Raw genomic sequence first — 13062 nt, forward strand, 5'->3', positions numbered from 1 at the left:
GTGAGTTTGCAATAACCAACCTGCTTTTCGGCTGAGTATAACTTCCTGGTCCCTGCTCCCTTCTGCCTAGAAAAGTCTTTTGATTTGTATAGCTCCTCACTCTGCTGGATGGGATGCTGCCCCATTCATGAATTGGTGAACAAAGCCAATAAGATCTTTAAAATTTAATCAGCCGAATTTTGTTTTTTTAACAGATAAAACCACAGAAGGAGGAAGGCCACTCTGACCTTCCCCTGACCCTCACCCTTCTCCCCTGAAACAGATCATACAACTGGCACGTGAGAGAGGAATATGACTCAGCCATTAAAAAGGATGAAATAATGCCATTTGCAGCAACATGATAGACCTAGAGATGATCATACTAAGTGAATGAGTCACACAGAGAAAGACAAATATTATATGATATCACTTAGATGTGGAAACTAAATGTGATACAAGTGAACTTATCCACAAGCCGGACAGAGACTCACAGACAAACTTATGGTTACCAAAAGGGAAGAGGGGAGGGGGATAAATTAGGAGTATGGAATTAGCAGATACAAACTACTATATATAAAACAGATGAACAAGGTCCTACCATATAGCACAGGGAACCATATTCAACATTTTGTAATAAACTATAATGGAAAAGAATATGAAAAAGAATGTATGTGTGTGTGTGTCTGTGTGTATAACTGAATCACTTTGCTGTCCACCTGAAACTAGCAAAAAATTGTAAATTAACTATACTTCAACTTAAAAAAATAACAATAAAAAACTCCAAGGCCTGCAGGGGCTGGGCTGGGAACCTGAATGAATGGGCAGATAGGGTGCAGGGAAAGCCAGCTGCTCCTCCTACCTGCCTTGACGAGGTGAGTGACACAGTCTCAAAGGCAGGAGGCGCTAGGAGCCCCGGAGGAATGGGGAACAGGTGTCCTTTCCTTTAAAACAGGGTGACTGCTCCTAGGACACACCCGCCTTCAATGCTGCATGTAAAGGTGGGGCCAGTTTTGTCACATGGTCCCACTTTCCAAGAGAGGCTGGAAACGCATATCTTTCTGTGAAATATCTTTTTTAAATGTCAGTTTAAGCTTTTTAAGAATCATAAGGTAGGGCGAAGAGGCCACAATGTGGCCACACTGAGGCCGCATGCACCCATTTAAGACCTCAGCTGTGGAAGCTCCATCAGAAAGGATGTTACTGTGTGGAAAGCAGTATACTGAGGACATGATTTACAATGGATTTCAACAATATAACATTTTCTAGCAGAAATACTAACCACTGGAGCTTGGTAATCGCTGGCCTTTATGCCCCTGCGGGAAAGGGAACCCTGAAGTCACCTGACTGGATGGCCCTATGTGATGCTGTAGAGACTAAAAAGGTTGTCCTTGGTGTCTTTACTCTGCAAAATCTTCTCCTTGGCTGGACCTTCATTCCAACAGGAGCCTAGCCTGGATCTTCTTTTTGGCCCCAGCTGGAGGTCTGCTAATCATGTCCAAAGACATTAGCTGATAATGGCTTAACAACTTACATTTCCAAGAGACATTTAAATTTTAAATGAGGATGCAGAGATGGAAATTCCACCTTCTTTCCTCACCATCCTTGAGAACCAGAGCATTATGAAATGACAAAGCCAGCGAGGGAATGCAGGCCCTCAATAGATCCTGGGTGACACCACACAGTCGTAGATTTTAAGCTGAAGATCAATTAATTAATTTCATAATCATGTAGCTTTGTTCGCGTTCTGGAGGTCATCCGGAACCCTTATTAGTACTCTCTGTGACATCCTAGCCTTCTTAAGGAAATAAAGCTAATTAATTGGGGTAAAATGTATAATTTCAAGAGAAAGAGAAGGATTTTTTTTTTAAACTAGGCGTACTGAATCCATTTACTGGAAAGATTCTATTTTAATGTTGGCCACTCACACAGACGAAGTTGATTATGAAGAGAGAAATTGTTTGCTTCATTAGGCTTTAATTATAGAGATGAATTATTATGGATGGAAAGAGGGAGCCACAAAATTATGGAGATTGAATTCCAGTTCAATAAACAACTTCAAATGTCTTTACTGGAGACATAAGCTAGTCGTGTTCTTTTTTGCCAATTTAATTGGATGTCCATTGACAAATGATGTTAGAATGGCCCTGGAAGAATCTTAATATCTACAGTGCGTTGCTGGCTATCATTTAAATTATAGTTTTTTCCTTAATTATATTTTCTGAGGGTGGTATGAAGACAGATAGGGCTTACTTCCACTTCAATTTATTTCGTGTAATAATGACAAAATGTTACATTCCTGTTTGCCACTATCCATGAAGCCAAATTGCTTCTATAACCTCTCAAAGGCCTTCAGTGGCTCCCCAAGGCATGCAAAGATGAGCTGTAAACCTTGAGCTTGATACTGAGGGACTTTCTGAATCAGATCTAACCTAAATATCTAATATTATTATTCAGCGTTTTGTTTAAAGGCACAAAATTTCTGCTGTGGCAAATGTTCTGTTCACCGTTGCATCAGGAGGCCTGGCATCCTTTGTGTCCGAGGTTTTAGGCACATCCCAATTCTGCATTTACACTTTTAAATTTAATCGTTTGAATCCCAATTTTCAAGGCCATGTTCAAATTATACCTCCTTCAGCTCTGTTACAGGCACAGTATTCTGTGTCAGTCCTGTGCCTGACTTTGTAAAACATACATCATCTGTAGCACTCTTTTTTATGTCTCTTACGTTACTGGGAGTTTTCACCCTGGTCCTTCAACCAGACTTTCAAACCTCTGACACACGATAGCTCACATTTCTTAATACTTTAAAATAATGGTTCCATCAAAATTTTGTGAAAAAACAGTAACACTTATGTGACAATTGAAAATTTGAAAATGGCATGTTTGAGGCTATCAGAGAAGTACTGTGTATTTTTTAAGGGTGAGAATATCATGGTGGTTATATGATTATGCTTTTTAAAAAAGAGCATTCTATTTTTAAAGGAACTTAATAAATAGTTATGAATAGTTATGACATAATGCAATGTGTAGGTTTTGCTTCAAATTAATATGGGAGAGAGGAGAGTGAGTCAGGGCACAGAGGAAATGACCGACTATAAGAATATCACAAGTGACCAGTCAGCACAGATGGCTGTCACCTCTGGGTGCTTGGAATCCACGTGCTCTTCTACCTACTTTTATATATGCTTAAAAGTTTCCACTGTGAAAGAGTTTGAAATTTCTTAAAATAATAAAAGTACAGATTTGAGGGGTGGCATCAGGACACTGGGAGGGGGTACTCTTCCCAGCATGGACTAGCCCCTTGGTCTGTGGCCAGTCCCTTAGCCTGGCTGATGCTTCTAGACCATTCTCTCAAGACATTTCAGTGTATGTCTCAGCCTCTTCCAGCTCTGAAACTTGGTGAAAGTAGGTGCTTAGGAATCAAAGGCTGCTTTTTGAAAAATGGAAGATTATATAAACCCTCTGGAGTGATCACTTTAACACCAATGAAGTATAACCCTTCTGGGGAGTGAAATGAAACACGAACAAACGCAGCAGGGCAGCAGCGGGGGCAGCACAGCTGGGAGCGGCGGGCAGCCAGCAGGAAAAGGGCTTCCCGTCCACAGTTTGTTTTGAGAGCAGTGATTTGGCAAGAAAACGTTCTCTCTTCCATGACCAGAAAGCTTTAAAGGCCTAGAGGGACTTGGAGTGTCAGCCTAAGTTGAGCCCAGATTAAGTAGCACAAAGTCACTCTGGACACATGGTCCTTTTGAATAGGGAATCAAAAGAAATATTAAGTCAGAGTAGGAAGAGACCAAGCGAATTAAAGTTCAGCAGGTGAAGGCCACTCCAACCGGAACAGGGTTGCCTTTGCCTGTTGGAGGGCGACCAGCACACTGAAAACGGGAAACTTTCCTCTCAATGTCAGGCCATGCCTTTGTGCTGAGCCCTCTGTGGACCCAGAGAATTAAAAATATGTCAGCATCATAACGGTCAAAAGCCCTTCAAATCACGGAAGGCAGAGAACAAGTTATCTTGAATCTTGCCATGGTTAACTAGCCTCTTCAGAAAGGCCAATTCACACAGATAAACTACAAGCAAAAAATCAGAAAACAAACAGAAAAACCATTTAGCCTTCCCTGTGTGGTCAGAATGGAGGTATCTGGGTTTTACCGGGCACAAACGCAAGGCATCTGGAGGACAGCGATGTTCACTACGCTCGTCAACGCGGTTGACTTTCATAGATCACAGCCTTGATTGCTAGTCTGTTCCTTCAGTAGGTTAGTTTCCCTCCACAGCTCTACTGAAGCTCAAAATGTTAGATATCATATACTTAGGTTATTGGAAAACAGAGTAAAATAAAATCCCTTAGTCTAACTTTGGATATGTCAACAGCTAAGAAAAGGAAGGGTGACTATAATTTGTAGAATACATGCAACGTGGCAGAGCCTTCCAAAGACTATCTGCACTCTAATCCCCTCAATAAAGATGTTTCCCTACAGAACAGGTGAGGCAACGCCAGTGGCAGAGCTGGGGTTTCACAGCAGATGACAGACGACACGCAAGGCCCCTCTCACTATCAATAGTTTCTCCATCTTGTCTGCACATCAGAATCACCTGGAGAGCTTCAAAGGCTGCCTAGGCGCTTTTCCCTGGAGATCTGCATTTTATTTTTCTGGGTGGGGCATCCAAATTTTTATTTTATTTTATGGGTTGCCCAGTGCAAGTTGAGAGAATTATCTGGAAGCAGGAAGCTCTTCCCTCCCCCTTCTCCTCGACCTGTAAAATGAGGGGACTGGCGTGGAATCTCTCTAACGTGAAGAGGCGTTTCAGTGGATAAGCACACAGGCTCTGGAAGCTGCCTGTCAGGATTCAAGTGCCCCTTACCGCTCACAGCCCCTGGGGATATAAGCCGTGCGGGTGTGCTGGGGTGAGCTGTCCGCGCTCATGATATGTCCATGCTGTTACCATGGCTCGACCCCCACCTCAGCACAAGTCAGGCCAAGGCCAAAGGCAGAGCCCAACCTCACCAAGCTCCACATCCTCTGCAGGGAGGTCACTTAGGTCCGGACACTGTTCTCCAACCTCTCCCTTCACTCATCCACCCACTGACTCCCCAGTCCTCACCGTTTGCATACTTCCCAACCACAGTCTTTGTCCCAAATATTCTATTGTATTTATCTGTTTTAAATTTGCCATAAAAAAGCCAAAGAAATAAATTTTAAACAAAATGAAGTAATAAAATGAGCCTGAAGCTGTCTGTCCTATCTAACGCACACACCATCTGGTTTCTAAAATGTTTTCCAGTGATTCAGAACTCGTTTATTACTACATCTTATTATTGAACAAATTTATTACAGACCCTCGCTGTAATATGTATTCACCTGGAGTTACCTTTTAACCATTCAATATTTACTTGAGAATAGCCCATGTGGGGGACTTGTCACCATTAGCAGCATTAATACACTATGTTTAGCTTAAATGTCCATCAACAGATGACTGGATAAAGATGTGGTATATATACACAATGGAATATTACTCAGCCATTGAAAAGAATGAAATAATGCCATTTGCAGCAATATGGATGGACCTAAGATCATCACACTAAGTGAAGTCAGTCAGAGAAAGACAAATATCATATGACATCACTTATATGTGGAATCTAAACAAAAATGATACAAATTCTATTTACAAACCCAAAACAGACTCATGGACATAGAAAATAAACTATGGTTACCAAAGGGGAAAGTGTGGGGAGGAATAAATTAGGGGCTGGGGATTAACAGACGCATATTACTATATATAAAATAGATAAACAAGGACCTACTGTATAGCACAGGGAACTATATTCAATTTCTTGTAATAACATATAATGGAAAAGGATCTGAAAAAAAAAATACATATATATATGTGTGTGTGTATAGGTATACCTGAATCATCTGCTGTGCCCCTGAAATCAACTACACTTCAATAAAAAATAAAAAAAATGTAAAATACACTATCTTTAGTGTATGCCTCAAGAACGCAGGCTGGTAAGTTCAGACACATATGCTTTGCCATTTGTCACTTACCGTGTCTCCACCAGCGGTGTCACTGGCACTGTTTGTGCTCAGGGCCTTGCTATCCACAAGGCTCCAGTCGTTTGTTGCGCTGCTGCCGTACCCTTCTGAAGGCCTCGGTAACATGCCCAGGAGGGTGCTGGCTCCTGTCTAGGGTCTAGAGCAAGAGCACTGACAGCTCACAGAGCCACGTGAGAGGGAAAGGGGCCTTGGAGATCTTCTAGGTCAATGTCTCCCTTTTGCAGATACAGAAGCTGAGGTGCGGGAAGTGGCTGCATTTGCCCACAGTCGCACAACTACTAAGCAGGGCGAACCACCTCCTTCCCGCTTGCAGGCGCGTCTCGAAGTCTTCTACTGTGATTAAGGAGAGTGGGCGAGGGCAGGAGTGACGTGGGAGTGGGGATTACAAGGTTCTCCAATGTTACTGTGCCTCAGAATTACCGGGGGGGGGCTTGTTAAGACTCGGCTCCCTGGGCCCTCTCCCCGAGTTTCTCACCCATACACTGATGGAGCCTGAGGATTCGCACTTCTAACACGGGAGCCACACTTGGAGAACCGGAGTCTCAGGTGAGCACACTGAACTCACTTCCCTGACCCCAGCTACTACTGACGCTAAGGATGGCTCACTGTGACTAGCAGCACCCTCAGGCCCAGCCCTGGGCTGCCATGCGAGGTGGTTTACAGGCATTCTCTAAATTTTCTCCCTCCCCCTTCATTCTGCTCTTCACTGTTGCCCTTTCCCCCGCCACCTCTGAGGCGTCTGTTAGGTGCCTGGGGCTCTCAGCGGGGTCGCTCTCCACCTAGCACAGTGCAGGTAGGAGCCTCAGTGGGGCCGCTTAGCCCCGCCACGCGGTGGGAGAGGGTAGCCATCACGTGTGTTCACAACCCCCAGGCAAGAGGGGCCGTAAGCACGACTTCACACTCTTTGGATAAGTAAGTTACTTATTCCTTTTAGCTCATAAATCCTCCTGAGCTGTGGCTCAGTAAGAAAAGCTCTCCAAGGAGAGGTGCTACCGAGAAGCACAGCGTGCGCACACTTGTGCGGACGCTGGTTGAGACGCTGACCCTGAGACTGCCTTCCCTTGGTGATGGCTTCCAAACTTCTTTCTCTTCTAGGGCAATGACCCAGGTGGAAACGCCACCCTAACTGATCTGCCTGTTGACTTTGCGCAGCATTAAGAAAACCTGGGTTGAAAATCAGAGGCACCTTGCCTTCAACACTATATATGGTAATGCATGTGGGGTTGTGTTTCCACTTACACTGAATCACGAATTTTAATCTGAGCAAGTATTTTATGATGTATGCCTGTAGGAAATATGACGGATGCACTCCAGAAGTTGTGAGAAGACTTCTACTTTTTTCTTTTTTTCAGTGCTACAGAAATCATTGCATAAACACAGAGCAGATGAGAAAGAGACAAACTCAATCTCCTGGGGAGAAAACACACGGCATTCAAACCCATTGATAAGAAGTCAGTCATACGTACGTAAGGGTCAAAACACCTGGATAATCTGATTTTTCTATAGTGCCTTGGCTTCTAAAATTTCCTTATTGAAGAATGCTTGTTTTTGACTGATTCTCTTTTCCTTCCACAAAACTGCACTCTTACCAAGACTTTGCACCTGTGACACAACACGTGGAACCAACACACGCGAACACAGGAAAGATGCACTCAGCGTGGGGTATGAAATGAAAGGCTCCCAGTGAGGCAAGAGGAGTCACTCTCTGGAAGGAGCTGCCTACCAAGCCAGCACTTTCAGCATTTCCCAGCGTCCCATTCTGTCACTTTTGAGTTTCTACCGTTTTCCAACTTTTCCAACTGTGAGGCAATCAGATTGCTGACACCCCTTCCACATGTGCTGCAGCGTTATCTGGGGGTTCACTATGTAAGGAAGCCATTTTACCCGTGTGTGTGTGTGTGTGTGTGTGTGCGTGCGTGCACACACCCAAAGCATAAGGTTCCTCTTGTGCTGTGGGTATGATGTCAGGGGCCTTTTCTCATTCTCATCCACAAAGCTTTCCTTCTTCTGATGCAGCAATTAGTCAACTATTAATAAAAAGACATTAGGTTATGCTTACTTATTTTTAAGGCATGACATCATCCCCTGTCTTAATGTCTAGCAATGGGGCAATTCACAGGTCTTTCCATCTATTACATCATGGAAGCCAATTGAACTTGGCAATTACCTTGCTGTTTTCACAACAGTGTTGAAAGCGGTGCGGAAAGGGGGGCTAGTCATAAGGGTCTGAATAAACATCTCTGTGGCTGTGTGTCCTCTTACTTGTTAAGAGAATTTGTACCCAGTGAAAAGTGCCTGCAGAGCCCAGGTCCAAGTGCAAATATCCCCACTTTATTCCAGAACAAAGCAGCAACTCTCAGTCTGAGGGGGCAGAGTAGGCTTGGTAACATCCACAGTTGTCGGCCGGCTGTCAGAGACCATCCAGTAATGAAGTCTTTGGGTCTGCTAACTCAAAGCTACAGACTAAGTTGAGTCCTTGCAGGAGCACACCCGCTGAAACACTCTTGGCTTCGCAGAATTTTGAAAATGGAAAGGAAATTTGAGGCTCAAGTTGAGACACGGGGGAACTGAATCCTAAATGACTGAGGAAGTCTGATTAATGCTGAACAGTTAGCAAGTGGAAAGACTGGCTTTATTCCTACTCTGTGATAATACCTCCGTCTTACACATGCCGCCTCTCTAAACGAGTGTGGACTCTCTTCCCACAAGTGGGACTTGGGATATCTGGCTTGAATTTATCTGGCTCTTTGCAATGATTAAACAAACAAACAATAGATAAATAAGATTATACTGTATAGCACAGGGAAATACATACAAGATCTTGTGGTAGCTCATGGTGAAAAAGTATGTGACAACAAATATACGTATGTTCATGTATAACTGAAAAATTGTGCTCTACACTAGAAGTTGATACAACATTGTAAACCGACTATAACTCAATAAAATAAAACTTTAAAAATAAATAAAACCTTAAGGAGCTAAAAACAAAAACAAACAGTTTCTCTTTGCTGAAGTACTCAAGTCACAAGGATGTTTTTCACACTGAAATAACCCTGTGCTCATAATTCAAGCTCCGGGAACAGGACTGTTCAAGGATTTGATGTCAATGGACTATTGAAATGAAATCCTATCACTCCCTCTCTTCCCTAGACTCCGTATTTTAAGGACACAGATTAGTCTTCACCAAAGGGATCAATCTTTTTTTCTCTACTCTCATTACAGTTGAGCCCAAAGCAGTGGCTTTATCAATAAAGGGTCTGATTATGTTGGTCATTAAGAAGATAATCAGATCTATTGCTCAGTGATGAAACTGCCAAAGGGCTAACTAATTGAATATAAAAGACATGGCCTTTGACCAAAGCCAGTCAAGGGAAACCTCTTTTTCCCAATCACAGTCTCTGCTCAGGACAAAGCCATAATGACAAGACCCAGACTCTGACCATTGACTTTCCCAATATGTATGCTCTCTAGAATCAAGACCAAGATTTAAAACAGGTGGAACTATTTACGCAAGAGTGCAAGTGTAGGGGAGGAAAAAGTTTTCTTCGACCCTCTTGGGGTCCTGGCTGCATCTAAAAATTAAACTGACAAAGAGAGATGAACAGGAGAAAAGCGCAAATATTTTATCGAAGCCTGACATGTCCAAGGAGCCTTCGAGAGAGAACGAAGTCCCAAAGAAGTATCCAGAGCAGGAAGCTCTTAGACCTTTTAGACAAAGAAACGCTACATCTATGAAGCATGGACAAGACAAAGGGGTGGGCCAGGGCTAGTAAATGGTGAAGAATTAACCAGGTGGATAAGGGTGAGTTTAACAAGGCTGTTTACACAGCCTTCTCAGCCCCCGGTGCCACATCTCTGGTGATAAGAACATCTTTTCTCCCAGTACAGGGAGGGTACCTTCCACATGGGAACTTTATGACCTGTTTCAGGGAAGAAGGGGGAAGGGAGAGGGTCAGAGTGACTTTCCTACTTCCATGGCTTCCTATTCCATTACACCAAGCTGCCTGAACCCCACTGCCAACAATTATGTCCCAAGAATATGCCTAGAAGATTGTCATCCATCTCTAAATGGGTGGTAACCCACCCATTTAAAAAGGTCTGAATAGTTTTTAGTACTTTTGTTCATCTTAGGAGATAGAGGAAATGATATGCAACACAGAAATACCACCTTTTTCAACATAATTTGCTCTGGAGTGATTTCTCCCAACCACAGAAGAGTAAGCAGCACTTCACATGACATGGACCCTTTTGTACTTGTGAATGAAAACATCAAGAAAAGTAAAGTGGATTGTATTACTCAGCCCCAAACTCCAGGCAGAAAGTGTGTCTATAACAAAATATAATTAGTTGGAACAAGATGTTGGAGACAGGGACACCAACTCTTCACATAGCCACCAGCACTACCATGCATTTCATCATAGGATCCTAAAGGTTTCTGCACCGTATACATGGCCAGTGACACATTGTGCTGTGAACTGAATGTCTGCATCCCCCTAAAATTCAACTGTTGAAGCCTAACCCCCAAGGTGATGGTATTAGGAGGTGGGGCCTTTGGGAGGCGGTGAGGTCACGAGGGTAGAGACCCCACAAGTGGGATTAGTGCTCTAACAAAACAGACCCTACAGAGCTCCGCAGCCCCTTCTGCCAAGTGAGGATACAATGATGAGTCTGTGACCTGGAAAAGGGGTCTCATATGATGAATGCTGGCACCCTGGCCTTGGACTTACAGGTTCCAGAGAAAAAAATGTGTGATATTATATGCCACCTAGCTGCATTTTGTTACTGCAGCACTAACAGACTAAGACACCATGCACTGTACCATTTGTGGACCCAAAAGAACTTCGTTGCTCAAAGAAGAGTTCTGAGGAAACCCAGCACCAACATCGCTGAGAGCGCATTAAAAAAAAAAAAAAAACAAAACCCAGAATCTTGGGCCCCAATCAAGATGGATGGAATCAGAATCCACATCCTAACAAGCTCTGAAGGTGACTTGTACACACACTGACATTTGGGAAGTACTATTTTAGAGGAGTGATTCTCAAATTTGGGCAGTCACTGGAATAATGGAGAGTTTTAGAAAAGATTGACAATGAACTTAGAATACTCCCTCCCATCATACACAAAAAATTAACTCAAGATGGCTTAAAGACTTAAATATAAGACAGGACATGATAAATCTCCCAGAAAAGGACACATGCAAAACATCCCCTGACATAAATTGCAGCGATGTTCTCCTAGGTCAGTCTCCCAAGGCAGTAGAAATAAAAGCAAAAATAAACAAATGGGGCCTAATTAAACTTAGAAGCTTTTGCACAGCAAAGGAAACCATAAACAAAAAGAAAAGTCAGCCTACCGACTGGGAGAAAATATTCGCAAACGATGCGACTGACAAGGACTTAATTTCCAGAAAATATAAACAGCTCATACAACTCAATAACAACAACAACAACAACAACAAAAACCAATCCAAAAATGGGCAAAGACCTAAACAGACATTTCTTCAACAAAAACATACAGATGGCCAAGAGGCACATGAAAAGACGTGCAGTTATCACTAATTCTCAGAGAAAGGCAAATCAAAGCTACAATGATGTATCGCCTCACAAGGATTAGAATGGCCGTCATTAAAAGTCTACGAGCAGTAAATGCTGCGGAGGGTGTGGAGAAAGGGAGCCGTCCTACACTGCTGATGGGAGTGTAATTCGGTGCAGCCATTATGGAAACAGTATAGAGATTCCTTAAAAAACTATGTGTGTGTGTGTGTGTGTGTGTGTGTGTACATATATATATAACTATCGTGTATACCGAAAACTAGCCAACACTGTAAATCAAATATACTTTAAAAATAAAGAAAAAGACTGATGCCCGATTCTCATCCCCAAATATTTCAATTTAATTGCTATGAGGGTGGAGCCTGGGCCCTGGGGTGCTAACGTGTAGCTGAGTCTTTGATCTCTGCTCTAGGGCAGTGTTTTCTCAAGCTGCCCTGGTAACCAGGTACTGGTTAAAATCTCAAATCCCCAGGCTCCACCCTGGAGTCACTGCTGCACTACCTCTGATGACCAGCTCTTGGAGGCTGTGTGTTCACAGGTGGCCCAGGTGATTCTGATCCTCAGAAACCTTTGGCAAACACTCAAGGGTAGCTTGAGCACACAGAGCACGAGAAGAAGTAGTGTCTCTCAGAACAAGCTTCTGGGCTCTTCTCGCCCGAAGCGTTACTTTGTTGGTTCTCATTAGACAGCCTTTCATGAGGCTCCACTATGAATTTATTGTGTTTTTCTCACTAACAGAGGGTTTTGACTATTAGCTTTTATATTTTAGAGCAGGATCTTTAAATCCATCATTTATTCATTCAAAGAATACTTACCAAAGACTATATTTATTGGACAATGTTCTCAACACTGAGCGCATAAAACTAAGTCCTTACTTCCATGATCTTTTTGTTTTAATGAGGGAATAGATCATGAAAAATGAGTAAACGGAAAATCTTTAGTGATAAGGGCTGTGAAGAAATAAAATGCATAAATGTACTAGAACGTGGCTGAGGGTGAAAAGCACCTGCTTTGGATAGGTTAATGGGAAGCCTTCTGTGAGGGGAGATTTTAAACTGACACTTGAAGATGAGAACCTGGGGGAAAAAATAGCCAATAAAAGTGTGCTCCAGGCAGAGGAAACAGTAAGTACAAAAGGCCAGAGCTGGAGGAAGCCCAGTGTGTTCTAAGACCAGGAAAACGCATACCACAGTGAGGACAAGAATGGTTCAAGGAGAGACTGCAGACAATGGCATGGAAGGAGGTCACCTAGGGCTTTGGCCATGGTAAAGGGCTTAGGTTTTATTCTAAGATCAATGGAAAGTCATTATAAACAGGGTAAACTGGGGGTTTGGGATTTGTAGATATTAACTACTATACATAAAATGATAAACAAGGTCCTACTCTACAGCACAGGGAACTCTATTCAATACCTTGTAATAGCCTATAATGGAAGAGAATATGCAAATACATGTATGTATATGCATGACTGG

Source organism: Camelus ferus, chromosome 16 (genome assembly GCF_009834535.1).
Source record: "Camelus ferus isolate YT-003-E chromosome 16, BCGSAC_Cfer_1.0, whole genome shotgun sequence".
In the NCBI taxonomy this organism is placed as follows: Eukaryota; Metazoa; Chordata; class Mammalia; order Artiodactyla; family Camelidae; genus Camelus; species Camelus ferus.